Below are 7,517 nucleotides of genomic sequence, written 5' to 3'. Positions count from 1 at the left end.
CAAACCCAGCCCCACCCTGGAGAGCCGTGCTTCAATTTGTCCTTTCCCACCCAGAGCTGCAGGATGGATGCTGAAACAATGGGGACACAGACACAACTCCTGGGGAAATGCAGTTTATTCCCTCTGTAGCGCTTCCAGCGGGCACAAGGCGGCACGGGCAGGTAGGGCAGGGCTGGCAGGGCTGGCACAGGCAGCAGTGCCCGCTGTTTGCATATGCTGGAAAAATCGGGATGCGCCTGCAATGCCCCCGGGCAAGGGAGATGCTGGAAATAGCATGGCCACGGTTCAAGCTCTCGCAGCACAGTGGGAACCGATCCAGGCTCCGCTGGTGTCAGGAAGGAGAGCAGGAACGCGGTTTGTGCCTCCTGAGGGGGAGAAGAGGAGGCAAAGCTGTCCCAGCTGGAGCTGCTGGCTCCGGTTAAAAGTGGCAGAGCTGAAGGAACAATGGATGTTCTTAATGGATGGTGCCCGTGCCTTGCTGGGCTCTGTCCTCACCCTGCGTTGGGATTTGCAAGGGAAGAGAGGAGAATCATGGCTCCACGTTTCAGAAGGCTGATATTATATTTATTATATTATATTATATTAGTCATGTTATATTATATCCTATCCTATAACCCTATTGTATTATATTATATTATATTATATTATATTATATTATATTATATTGTATTGCATTGTATTGTATTATATTGAATCATATTATATTATATAGTATCATTATATATTATATAGTATCATATTATTCTATTCTATTCTATTCTATTCTATTCTATTCTATTCCATTCCATTCCATTCCATTCCATTCCATTGTATTATATTATATTTACATTGTATTCCATTCCATTCCATTGTATTATATTATATTTACATTGTATTCCATTGTATTCCATTCTATTCCATTGTATTATATTATATTTACGTTGTATTCCATTGTATTCCATTGTATTCCATTGTACTACATTCTATTTACATTGTATTCCATTGTACTATATTCCATTGTATTATATTGTATTATATAATATCATATTATATCATATCGCATTGTATATGCTATACTAAAACTATACTAAAGAATAGAGAGAAAGGAGACATCAGAAAGCTGGAAAGGAGTAGAATGATAATAAAAACCTGTGACTGCTCAGAGCCTCGACACAGCTGGACCAAGATTGATCATCAAGTCAAAATAATCCACATGAGATTCAATATTTATATAATATATGTTTTTTGTGTATATAGTTATATATACATATGTTTATTTATATAGATATAAATATATATTTAATATATAGAAATTAATTAAATAATAAACTATACCAAAGAATAGAGAGAAAGGATAGATCAGAAAGCTAGAAAGGAATAGAATGATAATAAAAACCTGGGACTGCTCGACAGAGCTGGACTAGGATTGATCATTAAGTAAAAACAATCCACATGAGACCAATCAAAGATGCACCTGTTGGTGAAACATTTCCAGACCACATTCCAAGCAGTCAGATAATTATTGCTTACAATTCTTTTCTGAGGCTTCTCAGCTTCTCAGGAGAAAAAATCCTGGCAAAGGGATTTTCATAAAACATATTATTATATTATATTATATTATATTATATTATATTATATTATATTACATTACATTACATTACATTACATTACATTATATTATATCATATTATATCATATTATATTATATTATATTATATTATATTATATTATATTATATTGTCATATCATATCATATCAATCACATAATATATCTGCTATACTAAACTACACTAAAGAATAGAGAGGATACATGAGCAAGCTAGAAAGGAATAGAATGACAATAAAACCCTGTGATGGGAGGGTGAATTCTGTACCCAGAGGGTGGCAGACCCTGGCACAGGTGCCCAGAGCAGCTGGGGCTGCCCCTGGATCCTGGCAGTGCCCAAGGCCAGGCTGGATGGACACTTGGAACGCCCTGGGATGGTGGGATGTCTCTGCCAAGGGATGAGCTTTGGGGTCCCTCCCAACCCAAACCATTTCAGGACTCTCTGAACAGCTCAGGGACACGAGGATGTCTGAAATCACCACTCTGCGTTATCAGTTCAGAGCTCAGGGCAAATCCTTTCAGCCCCTGCCCCCTGTTCTCCATGGACATCCATAAACACCTGATTTCAGTCCTTGGCACATCCCAAAAAACCTTCTCAGATGGTCCAGGAGGAGATAAAATCCCAATTTAGCTGCCCATTAGGAAAGTCCCCTGTTAGGGACTTTATGCATCTGAGGGGAACCAGGGACTTTCCTGAGCACAGGAAAGCTTTGGGATGTGAAGTGGAAACAGCGAAGAGAAAAAAGCTTTTTGGTCACTGCATTTGGGTTTAATTAGCCTGCCACGGCTGCTCCTCCAAACCAGCCCAAAACTTTCTCTGGGGGTTTCCAAAACCTCTTCAAGCTCTGCATGCACTGGAAATGCAGCCCAGCTTGGTTTTGTCATGTAGGATTTGGACTTTTTCTCCTATGATCCTGAAGGAAACAAGGGAAACCAGAGATGTGTGGGCAAGGAAACAATTTTTTTAAAGAAATGACCTCACTTGGCTGCCCTTAGGAGCAACGTGGTTCTGAAATGGATTTGTGTGAATCCATTCCCACTATGCACTGTCACAATCTGCAACCTAAATTGGGTCTGTGCTCTCAAGGTCTGGCCCATTTGGGCTCCAGAAATGTCATTTCTGTCATGGTTTGTGCTGCTCCCATCAGCCTGTGGAGCCTGGCTTTGCTCAGGCACCGAGGTCATGATGAGTTTTAACTTATTTTAAATTTAGGGGCCTCAGAGTGTAATGTCCCATGCAGTTGTGACTGGGATTAGTGCTCCTCACCCTGACAACATTATGGCCTGTGTTATATCATTTTAATTCTTGCACTTGGGTTTTTCCTGGAGGCTGTGACAGAACCAGCAGAGACTCCAGGACAAAAATTTCTACTCCTTTTGTGGAGGAGGATTGAGACATGAGAGCAAAGTGAAAAAAAAAAACCTGAAAATACAATGAAAAGCTTTAAAAACAACCCATGCAATTTTGCAAAATTGCTTCTCTTCAGCAATTCCCTGTGAATTTGGGGAAAATTTGGGGAAGGGGGAGTTTGCTGCTGTGCAGGGCTCAGGCACAGCAATGGTGTAAATTGCAAATTGAAGTGCCAAAACCAGTCTGGCCTGTGCAGGTCACTGGAGTAGACACAGCTCTTGCCTGCAAGCATTTGTAATCTAAAACCCCGGCTCTATTCCCACTGGAGGTAATGACAAAACTCCTTGTGATTGCAAACGGAACAGGATTAGACCCTAACTAAATAAAAGGAGCTTTTTTTTTTTTTTTTTTGCAGTCACCAGATACTCCTTCCCCACGACAAATTCAAACAGCTTTTGTTCAGGAGTCCAAGAACTGAGTTTAGTCTGGAAAAAATAAAACAACACAACTTCTTTCCTCACTTTCCAGCAGGTTCGGAAAGACAAGATTTGAAAGAGAGAATTCCCATCTGTTATTGGAGCATTTAATCATTCTCCAAAAGGCAGCAGAGTTTTTATTTTCTCTGGGGAGCCAGCAGCATTAGCCGAGGCATAAAGCAAACTCCACCAAGTGTAGAAAAAACTCACCCTGATGTCCTGTTTGACAAACTGACCCGCGGGTCACAACCTGAGTTTATTGATCCGTGGGGCCTTGTCTGGGTGCCGGGCATGTTTTCTGGACTTTGGTTTCAGCTGCATTCCTCACTTCTCGGAGAGGGGGTGTGGATTTCTGCTAGGAGCAACCACTGGGAAGGAAGTAATGTTCATTAAGTGTGCAGGCAGTGCAGGACCAAGCATGCTCAGTGCAAAAAAGCTTCGCTGCCCTGCCTGTCAAGCCCGAGGTTTGAACTCGGTCCAGAACGCCGGATTTACTTTTCAGGAAGAAACCCTACCTGCCTGGGCTGCTTTCTTTTAATTCTCCCTTCCCTCCTCCTCAGAGGAGCGCAAACAATGTTCTTTTGATGCTTTCCTGCGAGTGGGAATCTCGCCCTGGAGAAGGAGACAAAACTTTGCTACCTGTGAAACGAAGACTGCTTAGGTCAGTACGAGGGGGCGCAGAGGAACTTTGCGAGCAGCTTTTGGTGACTTTTGAACTCCCCTCTTTCTGCTCTCCTCTATCCCTTCCCATCTCCAGCACAGCTGAACTTTTTAGGGGAAAAAAAGAGAAAAATATAATTTAATATGTTCAGCAGTTGTTCAGCAGTTTTCTGCTTGCTCATTCTCTCTCCTGAAGGTAAACTTGGTTTAAGTGAAAACAGCCCGAATTTGCTGGGAGCTGAGCTTAACTTTTGCAAAGTTGGCTTGCAAAAGTTCAGCTCAGAGAGATTTTTATTTTCTTCACTTTTTCTTCTCTTTCTTCTTTTTCCTCTCAGTGCAAGCCTGGGCTTCCAGCGTGTGCTTTAAAAGCTGTTCCCCCCTTTCTCTCCCCGCCCTCTGCCTTCGAGCTGAAAATGAGACTCGTTCTTGAATAATAAACTCTGTGTTATCAAGCAAATCTTGTGGCTTGTTCATGTGATTGCTCCCAGTCCCAGCATCGATGGCTTTTGCCTTTTAATACATTTTCCAGCTCTTTCTGGAAAAGGAATTGCAAAACTTTTAGCAGAGAGGTGAGAGAAAGCAATTTTAGTTGATAACTGAGTTTTACTCGGTGGCTGAATTTTTAAGTTTTTCAATTTTTAAGTGCTCTCTACTTTTTGCTTTTAAAAGCATATTTAAAACTCCTGTCTCCCAAAATATTCCCAACCTTGGAGTGGGAAAAGAGAATTTTCCTTCTTTTTGTGAGACTTTGTGCTGCCTAATGGAGATTTTTTCTGAACATAGGCCAAATGGCCAAGAAACAAAATGACCACTGAATAAGAAGTGAAATGGACTTAAATAATTAGAAACTGCCTGTAGTTAATGATTGTTTGAAGTGGGTCAGAAACATTTGGCAGCTCCTGGTGTTAAATTTTGTCCTGGGATATACTTGGGAATAGTTATGTGGTTTATAAAAAGTTGGGATTTAAGTTTGTGTGTTTGAGGAGTGGGCACAGACTTGGATATTTGTTTTAAAAACTGGAGAAATGACTTAAACATGTGAAAATGTGAAATCCTTGTGTTTAAGAGCTGTATATTTATTATTTGGTTGTTCTAAACTGGGAGTTATCCCATGCAGAGGATCTCAGTAGGGAAAAAAGGGATTGCAGGTATGATGAATAACTCCTAGCTGGAGCACTGGGAGTGGAAAATATCTTTGCAAACTCCAAGAATTTTGCAAAAATAAAACCTCAGTGCAGAGAGGGAGAGGAGGATTGGGTTTTGCTGGATCTCCTGGGGCATTCCCACTGGGATTACCTGCAGCCAGGCCAGGCAGAAGGAATCTGCAAAAACCCAAGGCTGGAGCTCTCTGATCTTTCCCTGTGCGCGCCCCCTGAGATCCAGGGGAGTTTTTGATGAGGGAAACGTCTCTGGATTTTGATTTGGGGGCCTGCTGGGGATTGGTGGTGCTGCAGATGGACACGGTGAGGCCACGGGGCTCTCTCTGCCCCTGGACATTCCAGCCCTCCATTTCCTGGGAAATGGGGAGGGTCCTTTGTGAGGCACTTTGCATATTTATGGGAGAGGAAAAAAAAAAATTGCCTTGTGCTTTGAGAGGTGAATAAAGCCAGGCTGCAAAGCTGCACATCCTCGTCTGAGGGCTGAACACAGAGTTTGGTGCCTGAGATTGATCCCAGATCCATTGTCCTCACCCAGGCACAAACAACGTGGCCTCCCCCTTTGTTCCTTTGCAGGTACCCAGATTGCACAGATCCAGCTTTGTACAAACACATTTCATGTTGAAATTATAACTCAGGACAGGAAATATTTTGTGATTATTTAATTTCCCTCCTTAGGGATGAGATTTTTCAATTTATAAGTTTGCAAAAGTTGGAAGTGGAAAAAACTGTTGGCCCAAGGAGCCAAGATATTTCACCTGTGATGCAGAATATTCAGGTCCCCATAGTTCCTTTGCAGGTATCCAGATTGCACAAACCCAGCTTTGTACAAACCCATTTAATATGAAAATATAATTCAGGACTGGAAATATTTTGTGATTATTTAACTTCCCTCCTTAGGGATGAGATTTTTCAATTTATAAGTTTGCAAAAGTTGGAGGTAAAAAAAAAATTCTTGGTCCACAGAGGCCAGGCTTTCACCTGTGATGTGGGATACTCAGGTCCCCATTGTTCCTTTGCAGGTACCCAAATTGCACAAATCCAGATTTGTACAAACCCATTTTATGTGTAAAATTATAATTCAGGACAGGAAATATTTTGTGATTATTTAATTTCTTTCCCCAGGGCTGAGATTTTGCAATTTGTAGGTTTGCAAAAGTTGGAAGTGGAAAACAACTCTTGGTCCACAGAGGCCAAATATTTCACCTGTGCTGTGGGATATTCAGGTCGCCATTGTTCCTTTGCAGGTACCCAAATTGCACAGATCCAGCTTTGTACAAACCCACTTCACATGCAAGATTATAATTCAAGACAGGAAATCTTTTTTATTCATTAAATTTCCCTCCCCAGGGTTGACATTTTGCAAATTGATAGGTTTGTAAATGTTGCAAGTGCAAATCAACTCTTGGCCCACGGAGCCAAGACTTTCACCTGTGATGTGGAATACTCCGATCCATTAAATGAAGATCAGCCAGGTTTTGGCCAAGAATCCATTCATTCTCCTGTCCTCCTTTGTTTTCACCCTTAAATAGAGATATATTTGTTCCTCCACCTCCCCAGGTATTCCCAAGGCAAGTCTGCTCCTGTTTGTGGGTTGCATTTAAATCCTTCTTTATTTCTAAACCAAGGGAGGGGAATTCCACAGTTCCTGGAAAGGCTCAGGTCTTTCTAAGGTTTCATTTACCTTTTCCAAGCTTTCATTTACCTCCAGAGTGGAGCAAGCCATTGCAAATGGGCTTAACCTCATTTTCTGCCCTCATTTTTGTGCCGAATCCTGGGGTTTTTAACTGTTTAAATAGGGGAAAAAACGCTTAATGTGTCCCTCCAAAGTTCCATGGATGGTTTTGCTCTTTGAAATGGAGATGTCTCCATCTGAATCCAGCCACAATCAAGAAGCAAAGGTGAAATTTGGAGGATTTGGAGGAGAGGAATGGGTTGGATCCCATCTCCTTTAGCTGTGGGGCTGCTCTTGGGATTCTGGAGCACTTCAGGCACCTCCCAATGTTCACCCGTCCTTTTTTTATTTTTATTTTTTGAAGATGGGGATTTCTCAGAGCATTTTGAGGATCAGGATGTCAAAATCCATCTGAAACACCCTGAAAAGAGGGGCAGCAGGGATGAGGGGAACAGCCCCACATGGGGATGGCTCTGATGGGTCATTCCTGCATCCTAAATGGGATTTAGGAGCATCCCTAAATGTGATCTCTGCAGGTAAAGGACTCTGTGGTTGTTGGGATGTTCTCCCAAGAGCAGGACTCTCCATTTGGGAGAGCTCAGGGAGGTGGAAA

At 41.9% G+C, this 7,517-nt stretch overlaps 1 long non-coding RNA gene across 1 annotated transcript in view; it reads left to right on the top strand.

Annotated features, from left to right (window-relative positions):
- Nucleotides 1-3,936: 3,936 nt before the first annotated feature.
- Nucleotides 3,937-7,517, top strand: part of LOC128950032 (uncharacterized) — a 40,037-nt gene continuing 36,456 nt past the window's right edge. The window contains exon 1 of the long non-coding RNA XR_008484301.1: nucleotides 3,937-4,073. This is a non-coding gene — a long non-coding RNA (uncharacterized LOC128950032). The remainder of the gene's footprint in view (nucleotides 4,074-7,517) is intronic.

The sequence above is a fragment of the Melozone crissalis genome, unplaced genomic scaffold (assembly GCF_028551555.1).
Source record: "Melozone crissalis strain CALT ecotype California unplaced genomic scaffold, PUWL_Pcris_2 ptg000372l_1, whole genome shotgun sequence".
In the NCBI taxonomy this organism is placed as follows: Eukaryota; Metazoa; Chordata; class Aves; order Passeriformes; family Passerellidae; genus Melozone; species Melozone crissalis.
The sequence above is the reverse complement of the archived record's forward strand: the minus strand, read 5'-3'. Positions and strand labels throughout refer to the sequence as shown.